General features: G+C 35.6%; 1 protein-coding gene and 1 pseudogene across 1 annotated transcript in view; one reads left to right on the forward strand and one right to left on the reverse strand.

The window, feature by feature from the left end:
* The window catches only part of LOC131899949 (melanoma-associated antigen B18-like), a 561,424-nt gene that overhangs the window by 50,148 nt on the left and 483,756 nt on the right, over positions 1-27,520 (reverse strand). The gene's annotated exons all lie outside the window — the stretch shown is intronic.
* On the forward strand, positions 12,321-12,978 carry LOC131899950 (transcription factor BTF3-like; annotated as a pseudogene).

A 27,520-nucleotide genomic window follows, 5' to 3' on the forward strand; every position in this document is an offset into this window, starting at 1 on the left:
ATAACACTATATGATAAAAGAACATCTGGAGATATCACCATCCTTGATTTCAAGCACTACTATAGAGCTATAGTAATAAAAACTGCATGGTATTTGCATAAAAACAGACAGGTTGATCAATGGAATTGATTCAGTGACCCAGAATAAAATCCATATGCCTATGTACTGTAGCATGAATCTTAAAAGCTCTTATTAATAAAAACAAACCTGAAGCCAGGTACTGGGGTCAATACTGGAAGATAGAGAAGCAGAACAAGCCACAGCCACCTCACCTCACCAATTCCTCAACTGATCCTGTTTCCTCAGACTGGAAGCCTCTGAGTCCTCATCCAAATTGATCTCAGCTGAACTGTGCTTCTCAAAAGCCTAAAAGCTTAACCAGCTCTAGTTCCAGGTCCTCATGCCTTATATACCTTTCTGCCATCACTTCCTGGGATTAAAGGCGTGAGTCACCATGCCTGGCTGTTTCCAACGTGGCTTTGAACTCACAGAGATCCAGACAGATGGATCTGGAATGCTAGGATTAAAGGCGTGTGTGCTACCATTTTCTGGCCTCTGTATCTAGTGGCTGTTCTGTTCTCTGACCCCAGATAAGTTTATTAGGGTGCACAATATTTTGGTGAACACAATATCACCACAGTGTACACCTGATTTTTTGATTGTACCATAGAAAAAATGAAACAAGAATTGTACAATGGAAAAAAGAAAGTGTCTTCAACAAATGTTGCTGTTCTAACTGGATGTTAGCATGTAGAAGAATGCAAATAGATCCATATCTATCATCCCAAACTAAAATCCAAGTTGATCAAAGACCTCAACATAAAACTCACGCTGGTGAGGGTGTAGAGCAAGGGGACCACTCCTCCATTGCTAGTCAGGTGCAAACTTGTAGGGCCAACTATGGAAATCAATATGGTGGTTTCTCAGAAAGTTGGGAATCAATATACCTCAAGACCCAGCTATACCACTCTTGGGCATATACCCAAAGGATACTCCATCCTACTCTAAGGACATTTGTTTGACTATGTTCATAGAAACTTTATTCCTAATAGCTAGAAACTGTAAACAAACTAGATGTCCCCAAACTGAAGAATCCATAAAGAAATTGTAGCACATATGTACAATGGAACATTACTCAGCTCTTTAAAAAAATCGTGAAATTTACAGGCAAATGGATGGAATTAGAAAAAAAATTTCCTGAGTGAGGTAACCCAGACCAAGAAAGACAACATGGCATATACTCACTTATTGTGGATATTAGCTCTAAAGTTAAGGATAATCATGTTATACTCCACAGACCCAGAAAGGCTGTATAACAAGGAGGGATCAAGGTGGGACATGGGACACATGAATCTTCCAAGGAAGAATAGAATAGATATCATGGGTGGACTGTGGGGGGTCAAGATGGGAACAGGAGAGATCAGGTGGGAGAAGGATGGAGGGAGAGAGTACTGGGAGAGACAACTGGAATTAGGCATCATTTTGGGGGTGAGATGGAAACCTAGTTCAATGGAAACCCCCAGGAATCTACAAGGGTGACTGTAGCCAAGACTCATAGTAATGGGGGATACAAAGCCTGAACTGGCCTTCTGTAACTGTGCAAGGCTTCCAAAGAGAAGGGATTGGGACACCAACCCAGGCACAAAACCTTCAACCTAAAATTTGTCCATCCTGCAACATGTGCTGGGGTAAAGGTGGTGCAGAAATTGTGGGAGTAGCCAACCATTTACTGATATAGCTTGAATACCCTGCCACAAGAGGGAGCTCATACCTGACACTTCCTGGAGTGCCAGGATCCAGAAGGTGGATGTCCCAGAGACCTAGGATGGAAGTAAATATAACTGGCAAAAAAGTCTATGAAATTATTCCTAATAATACTCTGCTATACTTGTAGACAGGAGCTTAGCATAATTGTCATCACAGAGTCTTCATCCAGCAACTTATGGGAATAGATGCAGAGAACCATATCCAAACATTAGTCAGATCTTAGGAAATCCAGTATAATGTGTGGGAGGGGGTTGCATTGTAGGAGCCAGACGGGTCAAGGACATCACAAGAAAACCCACAAAATCAACTAACCTCAGCTCATAGGGGCTCAAAGAGACTAAACCAACAATCAGGGAGCCTGTATGCTTCTGACTTAGATCCTCTGCATATACACACACACACACACACACACACACACACACACACACACACACACACACACACACTGGTTATATAGCTTGGTGTTATTGTATTACTCTTATTGGGTTGCCTTGTCCAGTCTTAATATGAGGGAAGGTGCCTAGTCTTATTGCAACTTGATATGCCATGTTTGGTGGATATCCTGGGAGGAGGCCTGCCCTTTTCTGAAGGGAAACAGAAGAGATGTGAATCTCAGGGAAAGGGGATGTGTGTGGGGGCTGCATTCCAGATGTAATATATGAGAGAGAAAAAGAAAAGAAGATTGAAAGCCCTCAGAAAGAAGACATCTAATTGCAATGGAATTCAGAATAATAAAATGACTTAGTCCATTTGTTTTTTAACTTAAATTCGTCACATCCATACCACAGGAGAACATACATGTGTTTTTAAATGCTACCTGCATTCCTCTGTGTGTGTGTGTGTGTGTGTGTGTGTGTGTGTGTGTGTGTGTGTGTGTGTTTAGTGGTAGTAGTAGTAGTAGTAGTAGTAGTAGTAGTAGGATGATGATGAGTAATAGTAGTAGTAGTAGTAATAGAAGTGGTATTAGTAGCAGTAGTGGTCATGGTGGCGTTAATCTTGTAGTAGTGGTTGTATGAAAGAGAATGGCCCCATACATTCATACATTTGAATGCTTGGTCCCTGGTTGGGAAGAATTTGGAGGTATGGCCTTGTTGGAGGAGGTGTATCACTGAGAATGATCTTTGAAGTTTCAAAAGACAGGTAGAAAAAGAATATTATGTGTTATAGTTTCATGAGATTTTCATTACATTATCATTTTTATACATGAAGTATATATAATTTTGTATGCATCACATGATTTATAGTATAATAAAAATAAATTATAATATTGGATAAGAAGTGGAAATTATACTACATAAATGGATGGTATAACATAAGAAAGAGGGAGCAAATGAGTTGAATTATGAAGCAATTTCAAACATATTTAAATTACTTGTATAACACAAATAATGAAAAATATAGCTAACTGATAATATTTTTGGTAATTTCATGAATATTGCCCCAAAATTTGTTCAATTGTCTATTATCTATTCATTCATGCTCTCCTGTTAATAATCATACTTCACAGTGGTTTTAATCTGTGCCTTCTAGGTTCTGGGAAGGTTCCAGGTTCTATGATTCTGGGAAGACATTTCAGATTGTAAATTCTTATGTAATTCTGCATGTATTACTCTCTGATACTGCAAATTTAGTGTCATCCAAATCAACAAATAAATATCCATGTTTATGTTTATTTATTTGCAGTTCTGGGTCTGGAAGCCAGGGTCCTGTACATGCTTTGCAAGTGTTGGACCATGGAACCATACACCCAGGCCTGGGTCATCCTTTACTGTGAAGACATATGCTGGTATACATTTGTTCTCGTCTCACAGTAGACATGCTATCACAAAAAAAAATATATTTCCTTTTGACAAATAAATGTGTGTTGGTAGATTTTCTGTCATGTTAATGTCAAACACTGAAGTGCAACTGCTCTTCCATTGTAAATATTTTGGATTCCTTGTTATCTATAGTTTGTTACTATTTATACTTACTGTATATTTGTCTTTGAGAACTTTTTCATATTTTAGTTTAACCTCATCTTTGAACATAGAAAATATCTATGGTGTTCAGCATTTTTATATGGGGTTGGGGATATAGCTCAGTTGGTAGAGTACCTACCTCGTATACATATGAAACCCTATGTTCTATCCCAACACTACATAAATCTAGAATGTTGGTTCATTCCTGTAATCAATCCAATACTCTAGAGGGAAGAGGATCAAAATTGAAGGCTATCTTTGGTTACATAGTGGGTTCCAGGTCAACCTACGCTACCAGAGACCCTATCTCAAAAAGAAAAAAAACACAATAATTTATATGTACACATGTGAAAATTGTAAAGTGTGTTGTAGTTCTGTGGCCAGTACTTCGATAATAAGAGCAGAATCTCAACTATTTTGAATACAACAGAACATATAGAGATTTAAGGGAAAATGCCATGATAAAGAAATGATTTCAAAATGAATAGGTTTTTTTATATGCCAGTAGAGGAATGGCATCTCAAGATTCTCATGCAGAGCCTGCTTGCTCAGAGGGTAATGTTGAATCTAACTGTCTTGGATATTTTGTTCTCCAGTAGGAAGAATAGTCAAAACAGAAATCTGCAAAGTTTGGGGATAGTAAAATAAATATTAGTGATAAAGATACTTGATGGTCTAGTGGAGGAATAACATAGACTTACAAAGCCTTTAATGAGGAGTTTTTTCCCTCTATGAAAACTACTCAGGGAAGTCAGATTCAGTTCAGCTAATGAAAATTTATTTTTGCCTTGGAGGACATTTTCTGATTTTTTTCTGCTTTCAACTAACCCTGGGACATTGGGAAAACTCTGCACACTTCAGGGATTATCACTCTCAATTCTTTTTTTTTTTTACTCCCAGATATCCATATTTTACTTCTGTGCATTCATTAAAAGTTTGTAAGGAAAGTTTACATACACTCTGACTCAAATTCCTCAGAACTTTAATACATCACATTATCTTAACCACAACCATTAAAAGTATTTTAATGATCTGCCTGATTTCTCTGTTAATTCCATCTGTGAAGGATACCTTCTCTGTCCAAAGCTTCATCAGGATAAAAGCAAGCATGTTCCTGCTTTTATAAGAAATTATCAGCTGAGCATGGTAGCATACACCTTTAATCATAGTACTTGAGAGACAGAGGCAAGCAGATCTCTGAGTTCTAGGCCAGCCTGGTTTACAGAGCAAATACAAAAAAAAGAACCCTGACTCAAAAAAAAACCCTCTATGAAATTTGATCTGTCCGCATATATTTGAATTCTCAGCTCTCAAGTTCACAAATTATGCATATCTAATTTCTTCAGTTGATTCTTAATTTTTATTGAGTAATTATTTCTTAAGAATTTCTATATACTACTCAGAAATGGAATTCTCCAATGTTTCTATAAATATATCTATAGAATAAAATATGTTGTGCCTTTCAATTAATAATGGCCTCTTTTAACAGCTATCACTCATATAACTATCAACTTTTTCCAAGTTTTAAAGTATATCTTTGTACATAACCTTAAAATGAATTTCCATGGAAATATTTCTGACTCAATGGCTAACAGAAAGCAGAATAATGGTATCTTTTTAAGAGAAGAACACATCTCTATTAGTTTTCTATTGCTATGATGATAGATAGAACAAACTTGGCTTTAAAATGAAAATATATCTTATAATAGGTAGTAAATCTGATACAGCTATCAGTGGGCTGAAATCACTATAAGTCTGAAACAAGACTCTGTGGGCTGAAAATAAGGTATGAGGAGAACTATGTTTCTTCTGAAATCTCCAGAGATCATATTTCCTTAATTTTATCTCGAATTTTGGAGGCAACTTATATCTCTTGGGTTATGCTCTCTTTTCTCTATCCACAAAGCCAGTAATTCTTCATTTCTTTAATACTGATTCACATTGGCACATTTACCTTTCCACAACACCCCTTCTGCATCTTTTTCATTTATAAGAATTCCTGTAATTATGCTGGGCCCACCTGAATAGCAAACCAGCAAAGGTATATTAAAGACTAGTGATTGATTACATTTCCAGCTTCAGTTCTCCATTCATGAAACATACCATACTGACAAGTTTTGGGGACTCAAACTTGGATATATATTGGAGGGGAGAATTGTTTTCTCTAACAAAGCAATCAGTATCTCTGTCCTTCAAACTTCTCAGAAATTGGTATACTTTCTCCAAAAAGGCATTCTAATTCTTGAAAAATTATGCATACTGTGACTAACTTTCATTCTGTTCTTGCAAAAACCATTATGGCGATTCCAAAAAAATCTCTACCAAAGGTAAAAGTAGTCTCAAATGTTTCAATGTATAAATGTTTACAATCATTTTGTCAGTTTTCGTAAAGTTTACCTGATACATATTTTGTATGTTCTTATATCACATAAACAGTGATGAGAACACAGAAATCAAATCTTAACAATATTTTCTTAAATAAATGAAAATTAAGTCTTCAAATGTTTACAGTGTCAGATATTTTATTATGATGCCCTAACTAGTTGAGGTATTATCATATATCCCTCTAAAAAGGAAAAAAAAAAGTATCTGTGTCTTGTTCTGAATACAACATATTATGGGATAAATAATATGCTGACAGTTGGCTGGCAGAAAGCAAGTCATTTTTTATAATATTCCAAGCATTTTACTGGAGAGCTATTTATCATGTTTTTCTATTATCACTTGGTATTTGAGCCATAAAGGTAATTAACTAGGAATAAGTGAACCGAATAATATGCCTACACCTGTCCACCCTTTATCAGCATGACTTTATGAGGCACAGTGGTAGGAGAAATGTTTTAGCTTGAAGGAAAAAATAAAATATTGATGTTTTTAAATATTGAATGCATTTTTATGCTTTTGGAACAGTGATTCAATAATATGAGCCATGCCTTGGGATTTAAATGTACTGGGACCACACCTGAATAGCATCGTTGTTTCTTGTCCATGCCCAGGCATTGTGCCTTAAACTTCTACCTAAGACTATCCTTAATATCTCTCAGGGGATATGCAGAGAAAGAAAATGAACAAAAAGTTCAGAGCCACTTCTAAATCATGGGATACCTGTGGAGTTGTTTGTTATTTAACCATAACTACATCCCTAGACTTTTCTTTCCATTTGTATAAAAGAAAGCATTGCGTGTTCTTTTCTATTTATAGCCCATCTTGAGAATTTTTAAATTACTTTATAATTTGACATTTTGGCACCTAAGTCACAGAATGCTAAAAATGACAATTCATATGTAATTTGATGCATATTAATAAGAGTAAAATGAATAAAGTATTAATTTAACTTCTTATGTTTATCAGCATATCCCATTAATGATCTACAAAAGCCAGTCATTAGCACAGGAGAACAGAGATTCAGTCAGAATTAACAATGGTTCAGTGAGAGGTATCAAAGTCAGTTCACCGAGACAGAAGGACCAGGTAGAAGAAAGATCTCAAGGAGTTCATAAATTGATCAGTACCAAGGTGAAATATATTCTTTCACGTGTAGAAGAAAAATAAAAAAGTTGTGGAGGTGACTATTTTTCATTTTCAATATTTTGTTAGGCTTTGTACATATCTAATAACCTGAGAAAATGGTTGCCATATCAAGATTCAACACAGCAAAACAAATATAGGAAGAACAGCTGTGAATTTTCTGCCATTTAGAATGGAAGGAAAGGGGTATTATCCATAAAAATGAGGCCATCTGATTGTTTACTTATACCTCTATAATAAATTATACATAACTAATAACAATATAGTCATGACATAATACTACAGCTTGCTCCTTTTTATGAACTGCTTTAACTGTTTCATTCACATTTGTGATATTCCTCATAAAGGGATTAACACAAAGAAAAACTAAAGGCCTGTGTTGTTATAGAGTTGCCTTAAACTTTGAAAAGGCAGTTAGTAAAATGCAAAAACAGTTGTTCATTAATATTCTGAAAAAGTGATAAAATTTTGACTAGGTATAAGTAGTTACTTTAAAGACACTTGCTTATTAATATAAAACATTGAATTCACACACACACACACACACACACACACACACACACACACACACACCAATGGGTATCCAACTATTAATAACAATAGCCAGCCAGTATCTACATTGCCTACTGTAAGGATACACATGGGAATATTGTTTGTAGTTGCAATGTGTTTTTTTTTTAAAAAATCCTTTAATCTCTAGGAATGTTCCTTCTCTTAAGCAAAATTTATGTGAATACTATAATAGCACAATAAAATGCAAATTTATTGATGCTCTGTTTAGCAAACATAATTATCCTTTGTTTCACTAATATTTCCTTTAAGTACACCAGTGGCACATATACCAGGACATATTTAAAAGTAGATAGAGCAGGTTTCCCCATCATGATCCTGATGCACTTGCTCCTAGAATCCCTCTTCTCCCTCTTTGACTGGACTCCTGGAGCTCACCCTGGTGTTTGGCTGTGGATATCTGCATCTGCTTCCATCAGTCACTGGAGGGAAGCTCTGTGATGACAGTTAGGGACACCTCGTGCAGCCTTGAGGCAGGGGAAGGGCTTGGACTTGCCTCTCCTAGGTGTGCCTCCCTATGGGAGGCCCCTGCCTTCTTGTGGGGAGGAGTGAGGAGTGGGGTAGGAGGGGGAGGCTGGGAGGGCTGGGAGGAGGTAAGGGGGGATCTTTGATTGGTATGTAAAATGAATGAAAAAAATCTTAATAAAAAATATTTCACCATAAAAGTAGATAGAGCTCATATTTTCTCCTAAACATTGAAGCAATTGCATATACAGTAATTCAGCTATGTGTCTGTCTCATTGGAAAAACAGCATCATCTGGATTTGCTTATTGTCTTGAGTGTGTTATTTGCTTTTCTCTCATAATCAAAAGCTTTCTGCTGTCTGCCAAACAATAGAATTTCTCATCCTCTGCTGTGTTGAAGCTTTTGATGTTTTAATCATGTTTAATTTAAAAAACAACCTTGCACACATTTTTATCTTTGTTGATTTTTGCCATATCGCTCACAGCAGTTTCTAGTGCTGGGGGAAAACATTGCTTTGTCAATATAATCTGATTTGCTATTGAAACAAAAGATGCTATTTGATTTTGATTGCTTTACCTCCAGGGGAACTACACAATTGTAAATATTTTTAAACTCTTCCCTATTTTCCCTCCAGTAAAATATAAAAGTCTCTAACACATCTAGTATAATGGGTTCTGCTTCTCCTATTTTCTGTCTTGCCATGTGAAACATTTTAATATATAGCAAAAAACATGAATCAGACATATTTAGGTTATATTCCTGCCTGTGGCAACTAATAATCGTGTCAATTATGGCAAGCTTAATTGAGTTTTGAAATCTCCATAGCCTATCTTCTAAACCAGGGAGAAAATGCCCACTCTGAGCCATCTTCTGATGTTCAAAGGAGAGAATAAATACAATGAATTCTGTAACTGCAACCCTCTATTCTGATGTAGTGAATAGGTTCTAAGAAATACCATCTGCATTAAATCTGCATGACTTGGGAACTGAAAATAACGACTACCAGTACAAACTTGAACATCTGCTTAATAAGAGTTCTTTCTAATTTCATGTTCATGTCACACAATGTGGATTATATTTCTTGGTTTGGTATCTACAGGGACACTTCCGGGTTTTACAAGCAGGTCAACCAGCCCAAATGCAGGATGCCTAGTTAAATTGCAACTTTACATGGTTAATTATCTTTTAGTGTGTACCCTTTAAGTACTGCATGAGACGAAATGAACAGAGAAAATTAAATGAGTTCTATGTCTAACGATATTACTTTTGAACACTAAGGCTCAGGACTGTCACAGTCAGACCTAGACTAGAAATGTGGCAAATCTTCCACAAAAATTCACCTTCTCTGTGGTGACACATTTAACACGGGACAGAAAGAGTTAGCTGAACGTGGTTTCCAATTTGTTTTACTCCACTTTTTATCATGATCTCCAGAGACTTTAATAACTCCTAAGGCTGAAGAGTTGGCTCAAAGGTTAGAGTCCTTCCTGCTCTTTTAGAGAACCAGAGTTGGGTTCACAGCACCCATGTCAGGTAGCTCACAACCACCTGTAATTCCATTTCTGAGGGAATAAGCACCCACCTCTGTATCTGTGTATCCCCATGTACATATATACAAACACACACATACATATAAATTAAAACAAAATAAACCTTTAAAAACTCTGTGCACTTAGTGCTGCTGGTATACATATGGGTCTAGGACCATCTGCATGGGCAGCCTACAAGGGACTGCCTCCCTGACGAAAACTAATTCAGTGGGGTTTTCTTTTTGATGTTGTTTGTTTATTTGTTGGTTGTTGTTTTGGAGATTTTTTTTGAGATTATAGCATAATTACATCATTTCATCCTCCCATTTCCTCCTTCCAAACCCTCCCATATACCTCCCCACTTGAGCTTTCAAATTCATGGCATCATTTTTCAATAATTGTTGTTACAAGAATATATGTTATATATGTATATATATGTATATATATATATATATGTGTGTGTATTTATATATATTTATACATATATATTCATAAATATATCCTGCTAGGTACATATGATGTTGTGTGTATATATGTGTATATATGTTTTCTGGGCTGACCATTTAGCATTGGATAACTAAATGGTATTCTCTTCCCTGGGGAAGATTATTTCTCCTACTCTCAGCATTCCTTAGTTGCCTATAGTTCTTTCTATAGAGTTCAGTCCTAGGGGGTTTTCCTGTACACTTAAGCATATCTATTGCTGTCTTCCTTGTTCAGCTCACATTTAGGTAATCATGTTGGTGAGACTTTATGGATGTCACTTCTAGCATTCCTAGGAGATATTCTCATACTAAACTCCCTGATCCTCTGGCTCTTACAATCTTTCTGCCCCCTCTTCTGATCATTATTCTTGAGTCTTAGATGCAGAAGTGTTTTATAGCTGTATCTATTTGTGACTGGGCTCCACAACTCTGCATTTTGATTGGTTGTGGTTTTCTGTAGTGATCTCTGTCTGTGGCAAAGAGAAGTTTCCTTGATAAGGTGCGAAGACTCTACTTATATATAAGTATAAGGGTGCAGGATGGCATGCATACTTGGTGGTAACCAAAACCTCCTAATTGGGACTTAAAGTCTGTTCAACAAGAGGGAAACCGTGCTGGTACTGGAAATCTAGAACTAGTTATTTTAAAAGTACAGGATAAGGACTGGAGAGATAGATTTACTAGTTAAGAGTATGTGCTACTCTCCCAGATGATCTGAATATGGTCACCAGCACCCATGTTAGACAACTCATAAACACCTATAATTTCAGCTCTAGAGAATCTGATGCCCTCTTCTTGCCTTTACCAGAACCTATACACATATAACAGGCATATACACAGACACACATATGTACATAAATAAAAATTAAAGTAAATCTTTTAAAGCACAGTATAAAGGATTGATATCTTTAGAAATGATGTGATCATTTTTCAGTAGCTCACTGCATGGTATGAATTTTTTTTCAAAGAGGAGGTGATTACAGCCAATTCAGAAGGGATAAACAATTACCATTTTAAGATGAGCAGAGTAGTGTGACTCCTTCTATGTGGCCAACTATGGCTGTGTAATATTAATGTAGTCAGTAGGTTCTGTACTAAGTACATACCGACACAGTTATTAGTATACTTAGTCAATACCATAAAGTCACTATGTTTCCATCCTGAAATGTTTATAGGACCCCTATGATTAATTAACTAAATTTCACACCATCCTTAATGGTGCTTCTCACTACCTGGTATAAATAGTTAATTATTTAGGTGTTTCTATTGGGTGGTATTCACAATAGTGGGGATTGTCCAATTTAGTTCTATTTTTTCCATACTTGTTTGACTGAATTTACTACTGACTAGACAGAGAGGCTAGAATTTTATTCTCAAAATGTACTTTCTTCCTTCCCATAACACTTAGCTTAATAGGTTTTTCTAATAAAATATAAAATTTGTTTCCTATTTCTAGTAAGACCAATTAAAGACTTATCCCAAAAGTGTTTAAATGGTATTTTTGATAATGTTTAAAATATTTGATCATTGAAACCTACCTATTTGAATGTATGTACATCATAAGTTTCTCCCCCTAAGAGTAATAGTGCGCCCCAGTTTCTACAGCAGTAAAAATGCAATGATAGTCCCAAGTAGTATGATTAAAATGCCTTAATCTGTAAAATCCAGATAAAATGTTTAATGCCAGATAATGATGGAATTGTTGTTCTAAATTGTGCTGCTATATCAATAAACAGTTCTGTTCCTGGCAACGTAAATTATCAGTAAGAACTCCTACCTAGCTGTGCAATATCTAAAATTAGTCTTAATTGGAGTAAAGCAAAGAAGTCAAATCTAATCTGGAATAGGTAAAAAGAAATAAAGAAATGAGAAAGGAAGGAAGGAACAAAGGAAGGGAGGGAGGAAGGAAGGAAGGAAAAGAAAACCTTTACCTTTAACCCAGGGAAATCAAAGAATCTGGATTATTTTAGCGCAGTGGATCTGTATTGTCTTTAAGAATATTTTCAAGGCGTCCCCGCATGTGTGGGCCTTATCTCAGCTGGTCTGCGCAAGACCCCCTGAGCACGAACCCTAGTCCCCCGCGCGGCCCCATTTCCACTCCGACAAGATGAAAGAAACGATCATGAACCAGGAGAAACTGGCCAAACTTCAGGCACAAGTGCGCATTGGTGGAAAAGGCACTGCTCGCAGAAAGAAGAAGGTGGTTCACAGAACAGCCACAGCAGATGATAAAAAAAACTGCAGTTCTCCTTAAAGAAGTTAGGGGTGAACAATATCTCTGGTATTGAAGAGGTGAACATGTTTACAAACCAAGGAACAGTGATCCGTTTTAACAACCCTAAAGTTCAGGTTTCTCTGGCAGCAAACACCTTCACCATTACAGGGCACTCTGAGACAAAGCAGCTGACAGAAATGCTTCCCAGCATCCTAAACCAGCTCGGAGAGGACAGTCTGACTAGTTTAAGGAGACTGGCTGAAGCTCTGCCCAAACAATCTGTGGATGGAAAAGCACCACTTGCTACTGGAGAGGATGATGATGAAGTCCCAGATCTGGTGGAGAATTTTGATGAGGCGTCTAAGAACGAGGCAAACTAAACTGAGGCGACTTCTGAAGATGGTGACACTTGCAGAAGTTACAGGAGCTGCTATTTTATATCATGACTGCTTTTTAAAATTCTCTTGCTCATGGATCTGATAAAATCTAGATCGCTAATATTTTTAAGCCCAAACCCCTTGGACACTACAGCTCTTTCAGTTTTTGCTTAAACACAATTCATTCTTTGAAGCAAATTAAGCTGAAGAAGCCTGGGAATAAAGTTTGGAAAAGGGTTAATAAAATTCTTTGCCTAGTTAAAAAAATATATATTTTTTCAAAGATTCATGTTTTACTTACAACTACTATGAAAGACAAAACCCAGTGAGCTGGAAATGAAGAATTTCAATCTGAGCTCCGGAGGTGACAGAACAAATGGTAAGAGCTACCTAGGTCTTTTTCTCATCTGTCTGATCAGCAGGTAGATCTAGAAAGCATCAATACATATCATTAAGTGATTTTATAGCATCTCTTACATGAGAGAATGAAGGCCCCAAACAACATGTCATCTGACAAGCGCACGTGCGGGCACACACACACACACACACACACACACACACACACACACACACACACACACACACACTGGCTTTCAGAAGCTTTGCTGTTTTTGTTTCTTTTATGAAGAAGAAAAGCTATGAGGATTAAAGTATTTCCGAGCTGCTGGCATTGTTGGTATTGGTCTTTCACAGGCTACTCCTTTAGTGAACTCTGTGGCAGATATATAATGATGCAATCATGTAATATTTGTCAGAGGTAATGAAGAAAAAAAACATGATTTAATCCCAAAGCCACAAAAAAAGGAATGATTTAATTCTTGACCAAGTTTTTTTAAAAAAAAAAGTAACTTTAAAATGTATTCTTTAAATACACAAAATTTAGATTGAAGAAAACCTGAGACATTTTTAACACTAACTACTGTGACTTCAACCAAATATTATGTGGGATGACTCAGCCCTAAGAGTTTTGAGGGCTAGGCAGCCCAAACAAGTGAAAAAGATACCTTCTGAGAGCCAGCCTGGGTCTGCCTAAGGGCTTTAGCAACAGCAGCTGAAACATGATCTGGAGATAACCTGGACCAATGAGAGGCAGTCATGTCACACCAGCAGATGCATATTCATCAGACCTTCCCCCAGGGTGGGGTGGAGGGTATATAAGGCTTGCTTGCCTCTTCCTGAATAAACTGAGCTTGTTGTTTTGACATTCTCCCGGAGTCTGTGTGGTTTGACTCTGCGTCTACTTGGCCCCCTCTCCCAAAGGGAACAACAGCACAGGACCCTGCCACACATAAACATGAAAATATTACACGTACCATATTTATAAAAAGTGAAGTCAAAAGGGTGAACATCCATTACTTATTATATTAAGAGGTAGTTGTAACTTTATAGATGGGTTGCAATAGGCATGGTTTATCATCTGTACCATAAATAGACTAATTTCTTTTCTATCTTGTTTTTCCTAAAGATGATAGAATTTGTTCCTGATTTCTTATGTAATTATTATTTCTGACAATCATCGATACACTCTTTCCTTAACTGCAACCTCATGCTTCTTCTTTCTGCTTCTAAAGTAAAGCAATCAAAACAAACAAAACAAACCTAAATAAAAACAAATAAGTATAGAAATATTTAAACTCAGAGTTTAGAAGGAAAAAGTACTAGCCTGTTAAGGACTTTGACTGCATCCGTGACATTGGTTTAAATTGCTCAGTAATTTTAGAACTATTTGCACATTTTTAAGCCACTTGCTGGTTAGATGAACCCCTCTGAAAAAATAAGCTTTGCTTCAGCTAAGTGTGTCTATAAACATTACAGTTGTTTATTGTCTGTGGACTTGATGTTAAAATGAAATAAGAACTTTCTGGTTCATATTACTCAAGTGCTGGATTATTTAAACTTGAATAGACTAAGAAAATATATCTTTTAATAAAAGGTCAGACAATCACTTAGGATCACCAGCCATTACAAAAATAATGGGCAGTAGAATGAAAAGGAATTTAAGAGCTCTCAAACTAAATGCCAAAACCACTTTTCAATGCTGCAACTTATGAATCAATGAAATTTAGTAACCAAAATGTATAAAATTGCTCATAATAGCTTAGATCTGAGGCCCTGACCAAATGACGTGGTCTCTATTCTTTCTGTTCACTTTTTCTCTCTTTCTCTGTCTGTCTCTTTCCTCTGCCACCCCCATGTTTGTTTCTCTGCATGTGCGTGTTTATGTGTGAACAAATCTGGATTCTGTGTATAAGAGAAAACAGAAATAATTGTCTTTCTGATCTGGCTTATTTCTAGAAGTTTAGTAGGTGATCTTCAAAGTGCTCACATGTAAGCCAAATATCACATTCTAATGCAGACTGAGGCAGAACTCTATTGTGAAAATTGTGTACACACACACACACACAACTTCAACTTTACACATGGGAATATTTTTATCTCAAAGACAAAGTTAAAATATGCAAGCAAATAAATGGGACACTAGGTAAGATGATGGCTTGCTTCAAAATAATTGACTTCCTGTCGGAGTCAATTTTATTACAATATTATTACAATCTTTGAATTTCTATTTTCATTTATAGTTTTCAAATAAGTACATTCATTCTTGTTCTGTACCTTATTTATCAAAAATAGAAGGTGGTGAGTAATTAGAAATGTGAAGGTTAAGAATTTTGCATATTAAACAATGTGATGTTCCAGAGTCGGGCAAAGGGAATTCCTAACTAGGTTTCTCCTAATCTCTCCAACATTCCTTGGCTTTCTGTATTGGAACTCCTTTCCCAGGAACTAAGACATTGCTATTTATTCCTCTCATACATAGTCTGTTTTCAGTTTTATTCAATATGAGGGTCTCTGAAATATCAAAGAACACTAAAATGTATTACTTCTCATCCTTCAATCAAATAATCATCTTGCATTAATATTTGACACACTATAACCTGTCTACTCTTTGCAATTTTCCAATTTTGAGTATTTGTTTTAATATGACTCAAAGCCATTTCAACTGTGTTTTGCAATAGAAAATCACTGAGTATCTTCAAAATGATTTCAAGACAATTACTTGAGCATATCTAGAACCATCTTTTGTAAAAACATTTTAGACTAATTCCTTAAGCAGACTTAAAAGTCAAGATCTATATGCCTCTTTCTTACATGTTCATTGGCCAGGGATATTTATCTTCCTCTTTTCTGAGCAAAGATCATGAGTAAAAATATGTGTTTATTTTGTTTATTTGCTGTATCCCCAAATTTTATATTATTTTATAACTCTACTTTGAATGAATAATAATTGAAAAATATTTTGAATACATAGATTAAAAATAATATATTATTACATTTCTGCCAAGTAGCTAAATAAGTTTTTAAGGACAAAATTAACTATTGAATAATAAGTTACTTGGTGTAGTATTGTAAATGTTTCAAACATAGTGCTTTCTGATTAACATGTGTTTTCTCTCCCAATGGCAGTGAATAATAAAATCTGTGTTTGAAAAATATACCCACCTGTTACATGATTAACAAAATTAGAAACAAAAGAACATAGCATAATTTTTCTTAAGATTTTTTCTCTTTCTTGACATTATTACAATTTATTATTTACTGAAGTCAGTGTGGAAATTCCTCAAAAAGCTAGAAATAGATCTATCACAGGATCCAGCTATAACATACTTGGGTATATAATCAAATGACACTATAATCCAACTATAGAGGTACTTGCTCATTTATGTTCATTACTGCTGTATTCAAAATATCCAAGAAATAGAAACAGCCTAGATGTCCATCAACTGACGACTGGAAAACAAAATGGGGTATGTTTACACAATTTAATATTGCTCAGCTGTTAAAAATCTGAAATCATGACATTATCATGGATGGAGCTGGAAACAATCATTCTGAGTGAGGTAACCCATACCGCAGAAAGACAACTGTCTCATTTTCTCTCTTCGTGGGTGTTAGCTTTGACTATTCATGTTTCACTCGCTATACCAATACAGGTCAGGAAATTAGGAAAAGGCTGTGGCTGGAGGTGGAGGGAACAGTTTCAAGGAATGAGAGATGTAACACAGTAGTATAATGGTTTAAATGGGAATAATGGAACAAGAGGGGTTGAGTTGGAGTGGTGGGTGGGAAGTCAGGGTAGAGGAGAAAATGGAGAGGGAAAAAAACACTAAAAACCTGTCAAAAGAGTCATATGGAAACTAACTCCAGACGTTGTTGGAAAAAATAATTTCTTCATGTTTGGAAGTATTTTATTTTATTTTATTTTAATTTTTTTCTTCTCATAAGCTACATCCTGACCACAGTTTCCCCTCCCTCCTCTCTGCCCAGCTCCCTCTCCCCTCCCCACCCAAAAAGTACCTATTTGGTCTATAATTTCTAAAAACATACCATGTCCTATTAATAAAAATAACTGTGATCTCTTCACTAAATATCTTGACTCAACTTTCTAAAGGCTTATTTTATGTCTGTTTCTTGAGCAACATGTCAAAAGTTAAGAATCGATATCTTTTCTAACTTCTAAGAATTAATATATTTTCTATTGAAGTTGAGTTTCTCTTGTCTTTCTTAAGTAATTAAACAACTAAATTAAAGCATCTCATTTGTTGTTATCCATGTCCAAGTCCTCTGAATTTGTGGCAATTTTTGTTTTCTTCTCAGTTGCTCTCAACATTATTATTATATATTATCTAATTCCCAGTGTGTTATTTTTTCCCCTGTGTGCTGCCAGTCCTTATTTTCTCATAAATCATTACAAAAAACTGTCTACTGCTTTTCAGATTCAATTTATATTAAATCAGCTTAGTAAACTAATTATCCTCTACTATACCTTTACTGATAACATGTAAATGTTCAATGATATAAAGGGAAACAGGAACAAATGGGAGAAAATGGAAGATTATGAAATACTCAAATCAAATTTAGAGAACAGAAAGTCACCCAATTTAAAAATAAAACTTACGCCGGGTAGTGGTGGTGCATACCTTTAATCCCAGCACTCGGGAGGCAGAGGCAAGCGGATTTCTGTGAGTTTGAGGCCAGCCTGGTCTACAGAGCGAGCTCCAGGACAGGCACCAAAACTACACAGAGAAACCCTGTCTCGAAAAACTAAAATAATTAATAATAATAATAATAATAATAATAATAATAAATAAAATAAAACTTACACAGTCTTGGATTATAGAAGAATATTCTTACATAAGAAAATATTAAGAGATTTTCAAAGCATATAGCGCAAGTATTGATCATGAAAAATGAAACAGAATAGGAACAATGATTTGTGAACAATACAATGTGGGGAAGTAGTAGTAGTAGTGTGTGTGTGTGTGTGTGTGTATGTGTGTGTGTGTGTGTGTGTGTGTGTGGACTCTCAATAAAAGACTAAGATGGTAGAAAAATCCTATGGAAATGCTAGCAAATATTCGGGATTTGGGACACTGTCAGCAGATATTTGCAGTAACTTCAGTGAGTTACAAATACATCAGAAAGACAAACAAAAGCCCATAAGCACATCATAATAAAATTTCAGAACAGCCATACACAAATAAAATCTTAGAATTAGCCCGAATTTCCTACCCTGGACTTTTCCCCAAAATAATAGGCAGGAAGTAATTTTGCACTATTAATTTGAAACATCATGACACTGAGGCATTGGGGAAAATAAGAGCATGTCGTAAAGTCGGTGACTGGCAAATGTAAAAGAATGTGAATCCTGTTGTTGCAGATAAAAAGATAAAAGAAATAACTCAGTTTTCAAAGATTGTGCTACAATCAAATCAAAAGCAAAATTGATTTATTGTACATTACAGTACCCCCAAGTCCTTTCTAATTTAAAATAGTAAAGAAAATTAATTGCATTGCTTTAGGTTTCATTCATATTTCTCCTGTCTCATCAAGCATTTTCAAATCTAAATTTCAAATTATTGATAAAGAAAATGTGATCTGAAAAGTTGGGAGTGAAATGATAAATCTAGAAATTGCTATGAGAGTGAGATCGAGCCTTTTAGTTCCGATGTGTTTTCATTTTTCACCAATAAAAGCACATATTTCTATAATTTAAAGCTATCAATTAACCTGGCCATGAGGGAGACCAGCAGAGCAAAGTATCTGAAGCATTAGTCAGTAAAGTAGACTTTACGCTCCAAGGATGTGCTCTGCTGTACTTTCCAGAAGTCATCTGGTTGGGTAGAATTAGTTCATCAAGGATCATTTCCATAGAACTATTTCTTGGAGGATCTTTTCCACATGAATCATAACTTCATATACTGACTGTGTGAAAGCAGGAACAAGCTTTTCTTTATATACTTGCTTTTGTTGAAGATGGGAAAAAGCAAAACAGAACAAAACACACAAACAAAAAACTCAGAAATCACAGGAATGCAATCAAACTGCTCCCTGTCACAAAACTGTGACAAAAGTAAGATAAGAATTCGAGAACTGGCCTGTGGAAAGCACAGTATGTCTCGGGAGCAAACCAGCAGTCCAGATACCAGTTTAAGATAAAAAGTAATTTCATTTCAGAAATAATTTGTTCCTGAGGATACAAATGTTGCCTGCTCAGTATTGAGTGATGAATCTGCACTTCCAGACTAGAGTTCTAGAACTCCTCCCTTCAGAGGAGGCAAGAATCGAAAGTTCACACAAGATCAAATGCCTCCCCTAGCACAGGCAGAAAATTCTGTGTGGGTGTGGCAGGGGGTTCTGTGTGTGTGTGGGGGGGGGGTATGATATACCTTGATATCTTCCTGGAATTCATCCCAGTGATCTTTTGATTTTTACATCAGTAGTTGTTCTTAGGCGGTTCTAAACTGTGTTTTAAGTGTCCATTTGCTGTGAAAGAATTCTTTACAACATTCCCTTAACCAGCCTCTTTTATCCATAATTAAAATTAGGCATGTTTGACCTTTAGTTCTTGTTGAATAAGTAATTATCTCTTGATATTTGTTTAACATGATTTAAGTTATTCAACTTCATTCTAAAGTCTCAATAAATGAAGCATATTTTGCCACCTAATGACAAATATGCAATGAATAGAAGCTTTCTGTCACTTTTAGAAGTATAATGGGCTCAGAGAATTTCTGCATCTATTCACATATGTATGTGTGTGTGTGTATTTACCATAGCATACTTTATATTCTCTTCTATAAGAAATTCATACCACACTGATATTTAACATTAAGTTTACATAGTAAGGACTAGAACCATTCAGCATCTTTGTAGCACAGTTTCTTCTGGTGGATTTTAAATTGTTAACCACACACAGTTAATTCTATGGTTTTATTTGGAAATGTTTTTCATTTTATATCTTCATTTTTTTTTCTTTTTCAAAATTACATTTCTTTCTTCTTTTACTATGATAAATGAAGCAGAAATCTGGGTATTTATTTTTAGTGGTAAGTTGGGAAAGAAAATTATAGTGCAAATCCAGAAATAGGAGTTGTTTAAATTACAAAGCCTGTGTTTGCCATGAGGATAAATTTATATACTTTAAATTTCATGCAGTTTGATAGCAGCTACATATTCTTTACTGTGGAGGGATATACCAGTGATAAAATTTAGTCATCTTGAAGTTTTATGGGACATGTAACTGTCTTCACTTTTTGTGGGGATATTAAAATGATTCAATATTGTCTTGAGCTATATATTATTCCACCCCAGCTGTATCTGACATTTTAGACTGATGGTTGAGCTTCGTGAGCTCAGTTCTCAACAGGTATTTCCGTTTCAAAACTAGAATTCTATGTGATTACATGACCCAGTGTTTAATGTTCTGGACATTTATTTTCATAACTTGAAATTTGAAAAATTTATTCCTGAATCTTAAAACTACATATACAAACAACATAATGGCCTTATATGTGTACTTTTTTTTTTCGAGACAGAGTTTCTCTGTGTAGCTTTGCACCTTTCCTGGAACTCGCTTTGGAGACAAGGCTGGCCTCGAACTCACAGAGATCCGCCTGCTCTGCCTCCTGAGTGCTGGGATTAAAGGCATGCACCACCACTGCCCGACTTGTACTTTTTAAATATAGTGACAATCACAGTTATAGTGGTATCAAAAATATTACTAATGATAGTAGCTGTGGTAATAATGATAATTAGAACTCATATATATATATATATATATATATATATATATATATATATATATATATATATCTTTGCAGGGATAAAGCACATTGCATAAATTTTAATAAGTCATGTAATAAGCACATAAGTAGACAGTACAATGATGCCTAGATTTTTTTTTTTGCATGACAGGGTTCCTCTGTGGGGCCCTGGATGTCCTGGAGCTCACTTTGTAGACCAAGCTGGCCATGAACTCACAAAGATCCACCTGCCTCTGCCTCCCAAGTGCTGGGATTAAAGGTGTATGCCACCACACCTGGCAGAAAACAGAACTTTAAATATTTTCTTCACTAAATTTATTTAGCAAATAGACATTTTATAATTCTATCCAAACTTTTCAGTTTCTGAAACTGAGCTCACAAAACAGCCTTTTATCTTATGCTAATAAGTTTGACATGAGCTCTAAATATATATTATTTGTATACATTAAGTAAAGGTGCAGTGTGAAGTTTTGATTTATTTATACACTGGATAGAAATCAACTCAAGATAATTTGTGTACATGTCAAATTTATTTATTTTTTTTTTGTGTGTGTGTATAGAGGGATGTGTGCATATAAGATAGAGGACAACTCTAGTGCCATTGTGACAGTATGAATGAGAAATTACCCCAATAGGCTCAGGTATTTGAATATTTAGTTTTCAGTTGGTGGCATTATTTGAAGAGGTTTAGAAGGTGAAGCCTTGCTAGAGGAAGTATATCACTGGGGGAAGGCTTTGAGATATGATCTCTTCCTATTTCCTGTTTGCTCTTTCTACTTCATGACTGTAGTAGAGATACAATCTCTCAGCTTCCTACTTCTGCCAGCATGCCCGCTACTTACTATCACACCTCCCCATCATGACTGATGCTTATCCCTCTGAAAATGTAGCCAAATCCAATCTTTCTGCTATAGGTCACTTTCATACCTGGTGTTTTATTGTGACAACAGAAAAGTAACTAATATACCATACAACTTGCTTATTTTTGAAACAGGGTTTCTGACTGGCCTGGAGATTGCCTGTAGGTTAGACAGCCTGGTCAGTGAGCCCCAGGTGTCCAACTATCTGTACCTCCCCAACACTGGGTTACAAACATGGCAGCACCATAATAGACTATTTTACATGGGGGCTTTGGGTACCTAACTCAGGTCCTCACATTTACAATGCAATCACTTTAACAACTTAGCCATCTCCCTAGCCTATCTAAAACCTTAACATTTCTTTATGGTGAATACATTTAGGCTATTCTCTATTTTGATATATACAGTACATTATTGTTTACTATACTCAACATTATATGTCATAAGCTATCAGAACATTACCTCCATCAAACAATACCATTATGTGTGTGTGTGTGTGTGTGTGTGTGTGTATGCGTGTGCACACTTGCTTTCATGTGTGTAAATTGGCCTGTCTCATAGTATTTGCTTTATCTATATGATTCTACTTACAAATGAAATCATGTTGTTAGTGTCTGATGTCTTTGACCTAACATAATGTCCTCCAGGCTCACCTATGTTGTTGCTAATTATAGCATATTTTTTATTGAATCCATTATTTAAGTATACTACATTTGCATATTGGATATGATGATTCCATTAACCTATTTTTAATTATTTTAGGATCCTTCATAAAGTTTTTATAATAGCTATATAATGTTTCATTCTACCAACATCATGTGTAGGGTCTAGTCTCAGTTTCTCCACATACTTAGCAAACTATGTATTCTTGGCACCCTTGGTGCAAAACATTTTTGTGTATATATACATCAGTTATTCTTTTTTTGCTCTGTGCTCTGTTTCATTTGTCTTTATGCCCTAACCATATTGATGTAATTACTGTTTCTGTGTGAAAAATAATGCAACTGATATGTGTTGTATATCCAGGTTGTTCTTGTTCAATGGTATTTTAGCCAGTTAAGCCCCTTTCAGAAACAATTGTTTATGGTATATTGTTTTCTTGGAAGTTTGCAGAATGTACATTGTATAATAGATAATGATGGTATTTTAAACTTTTAATTCAATTAAATTGTATTGTACTAGACAGTTTTATCAGATACTCTGTAAAGATTCATTTTACTGGGGGGTAATTAAGAAAGAGCATTGTCCTCAGAGAAATTCCTTCTAAAAACATCATTGTCTCTTCTGTCTTCATTTTCTTCAGCAATGCTGTGGATTGATCCTAGGGTTTTGCACCTAGTAAAGAATTCTACCACTAAGCTACATCCTCAACATCAAATAATCATTTTCAGTTACACAAATCCAGTGGTATTTAAACTATAATAACAATTGTAGTGTTACTAGTCGAGTATTCCGATTTGCTTACTAAAATAGAAATGTAGAAAAAGAATGTTTTTCTTCATTTCCAAATTAATTTCGACAACAAGGAAAGAACTGCATGGAATATTCTTAGTAGTAAATACAAGGGTTGAAGCCCAGTAATAACTCATGTCTGATATCTATGTTCAGTCCTTCCTCGTCCATAAAATTTAGCCTTTCATCTCTTTCATATATGTTATACTGTACCCACACGTATAGTTGCATATATCTATCTATCTAGATATCATCTATCTATCTATCTATCTATCTATCTAGATAGATAGATAGATAGATAGATAGATAGATAGATAGATGCATGTATATGCAAGATCCTACATATGAGAGAGAACCTGTGGGTTTTTCCTTTCTTTACGAGATTATGTGATCTCACTTAATATTAATTGCAATGATAAGAAAACACAGTTAAGAATTACAGAAGTAGCAATTGTAAGTTAATTCTAAACCACAAAACTAGTTACGGTATTTTTAAATTGCTAAGATTAAAGATAGATAAATCTCAGCACATTTAAATATAGTTAAACTTCAGAAACACCTTAAAATTTCAAGATAAATACTGGAAATATTATGCATCCCAATAGAATAAAAGGTTAAGTGAATTTTACTTCTAAATACCATTAAGAAAGATGTTAAAAATCACCACAGAGCTTTTATATGGAAACTGAAAGTATGGAAAAACTGAAAAAAACCCACAAATACATGATTTTTAAAAACTAAATGGAGATCAAAATTACTTTGCATAAGTTTTCATACTGGCAAGTTATATTAGTAACAGATATAGCAGGAAGTCAGTGATAAAAAAGATTCCTCATGGAGGAGTTTATTCAAATATTACGGAGAAAATAATGAAATAAAATCATATACTGTAGGCTTGTGGATGGCTCATTTAGTAAAGTACTAGCTTTGTAAGCACAAGGAACTGAACTCAATCCCAGAACCTGCATAAAAGTTATGGGTGTTCTGAAACAGGAATATCCCTGGGGCTCATCGGCCAACTGTTGTAGCCTAAATTGGTGAGCTCCAGGCCTATGAGACAGCTTTACTCAAAGGAGATTGATAGCATTCCTGAGGACTGTCTTTTGCTCTCCCCACACATGCATATACACGTCTTGCAGCAACTTTATAAGTAAGGATCTATTATTGTTTCCACTGAGAAAAATAGAAATTAAATAGTACCAGAAACAGAATTAAACCTATTTTATTTTATTAAATGCACCTATAATGGAAAGAGTATTATGAAGTCAATTTTGGAGAAAAATAAGTTATAAACTAAAATAATCAAGTTGTATTCATTGTTAACATGAAAATGAATCAACTGTTACTAAACTAACTAATAAGGTTATACAATATGATAGAAAAAACTAAACTTGAAATGTGGCTTAATTTGTGATTGAGTACCTGAATAGATTGCATACAGAGAGAGATAGGTGTGGATACTACCTCTCTTGATTTATTCTTTTTCTTCCAGGATCCCAAGATACCCCACATTCATGGTAGATCTTTCCTGTTTTCTTCAACTTTTATGTAATCACTTTTAATGGCACACCCAGAGGTATGTTTCTATTGCAATTCTAGATCCAGTCAGGGTAACAATTAAGATTAATTATCACAAATCCACAACTTGTCAATGTGACACCCAGACAAGCAAATTTAAAACATACTATTCAATCCCTGCTACCTAGTCCCATTTTCTTCTCATAATACAAATTTAATTAGTCCATCTCTAAAAGTTGTTATACTTGTAAACATTCATACAAAAGTCCAACAGAGTAAACTTCCCCATTCCAAAAGGGAGGAATGGAACAAAGGCATGATAAAGAAACATCTAACCTAAGTGAGACCAAAATCCAGAAGGGTAAACACCAAGTCTTGTAACTCCATATCTGGCATCTGAGGATCATGATGGAATTGTCGGAGCTCCAACAGTGACTGGAAGCACACATAACCTCTCTCTTGGGCAAGCTCAACTTCATGTCTGAAATTTGTTTGGCAGCTATCCCATGGTCTTGGCACTTGTAACATCATTGTGTCTCCATTGAAACTTAAGTTTCACATTTACATCTTTACATAATAGACTCTCAGTGCCTCCTTATAGAGAATCCAACCCTATACACCTTGCCTGCCACCTTTAGGATCCTTGACAAACACCTCTGTAGCCCCTTATTCTTGCATCTTTCATGATTGTGAAACCATCAACAAATAGGTGATGCTGACAAGTTCTGTTGCAGGCTAAAAATGTAGTATCACCTTCTTGGACCACAATTGCATTGGCCTCTGTGTGCCTAGGCATTGAGTTTCTAGCAAAGCATGGAACTCGTTCAGCAGCTTTCTTAGCTTAGGTTTTCTCCTTTCAATGACTGCGTTTGCAGAAGTTAGAGCCTTCCTTGAGTGGGTCTTCCTCTTAGAAAACCCTTCCTATTGTCTCATTACGAAGCCCTAGGCTTCCGTTTAATGGGCCTAATCTATTTGAGAGGGAAATTAATTTTACATCCTCCTTGTCTGCAACTTTGAACTTGCTTGCACTCCTTTCCTTGCCAAACTGAACACTTCACTTTTCATCTTTCTGTTCTGCTTGTGTTCTTGTCCAATCTCTCCCTCTCCCTCTCTTTCTCCCTCTCTCCCTCTCTCCATTTCCCCTTCCTCTGTCCCTCCCCTCTCCCCTCCACACATTGATACAATCAGGAAGTAGAAAGACATGAACGCTACTGCTAAAGCTTAGTTTCTCCTTTGTGCTTAGTCTGTGAGCCAAGTCCATGGGTTGGGGCCACCACCTTCATGATGAGCCTCCCCCCTTGAGTAAACCTTTCTGAAAATACCTTCACCGACTCATCCAGAGATAAGTTTCTTTGGTGATTCCAATCCAATCAAATTGAGGATTAAGATTGAGGAGCTAAATAAAGTTGTTGCAAGCATGGATCGTTTATGGGAAAGTCACACGGAAGCTAAATTGAGTATGTTCCCTTTAGTTTCAAAAGGGAACCAAGATATGGAATATATATAAATACAGGTGAATAACAAGAAAAACCCAATTCCTAAAACTAGGAATTTTAAGCATATGAGTATGAATATTATGACATAAATATAATCATAAGTCTGAAACTAAAAATATCTAAAATGTTTTAAAAATTAAGAAAGAAGAAATTAAGATTCTTTTGTCCCTTTTTGCAGTAACTTAAAAATACTAATCAGTTTTCAATCTAGGCTAATTCACATCCTTAGTGCCTACTGTCTCAATACACCCATAGCTCAACTATCTACACAGGAAAAAAAAAACTATACTATAACTTAATATATCCACCCTAGAAGCAATATGGTGAGAAATCACATAGTTGGCTGAACAGCTGCACAGTTTTTGGTCCCAGAGGGAATATTGTTCATCTCAGTGAAACTCAGAAAGAAGAAACATTGCTTTAGAACAGATAACAGAGCCAGAAGAAAAGAAAGCAAAATTGGAAATTCTCACCACTCAGTATCACGTGTCTCTCCTAACATATCATTGTGTTCATTCTTTGCTTTCTCATAGCAATCCTCTTGATTCCTTCAGTTTCATAATGCAAGTGCATTGTGTTGAGAACATCCATTTCTAATGCCAATGGTAATACTTGCTAAGTGCTGTGATTGGAACTAGAGTGTCCAATACTTGGACTGAAGTAGGACACATATTGGACTTGGAATATGTTAAGCCATGTTTTGAGGGATTATGAAGGAAGTAAGTAGCAAGATCACCTAATGCCCTTACTTGCCTGTGACTCTCAATGTATAGTTTTCCATTATTCCCATCTGATATATTCTCATGATTATATAGAGAAAAACAGAAAAGGGAAAAAAACATACAAACAAACCAGGAAATCAGAAAGTGCACAAACCGGGTGCTAAGAGCTTCAAGATGCCATAGTTCCCTGAAAAGTAATTTCCCTGTTCTATAGGTTATAAAAAAATCTTTCTTAAACCAGCTTTGTTGTCTAGAAACAACAGGGCTGACACTTATATGAACTCATGGAGACTGACAGCATGCACGAGACCTGCATTAAGTTGAAGCCTGACAAAATCCCAGCATGGAGAAAGAGAAAAACAAAATCTCAACCTCTACTCAAGAAGCTATTTGCTATTAATAGCTTCTGTGAGAGAGAAAATGGGTTTTCTTTAATAGAGTAACACTATATATATCAACCATATTCCTG

This window comes from Peromyscus eremicus, chromosome X (assembly GCF_949786415.1).
Source record: "Peromyscus eremicus chromosome X, PerEre_H2_v1, whole genome shotgun sequence".
NCBI lineage: Eukaryota > Metazoa > Chordata > Mammalia > Rodentia > Cricetidae > Peromyscus > Peromyscus eremicus.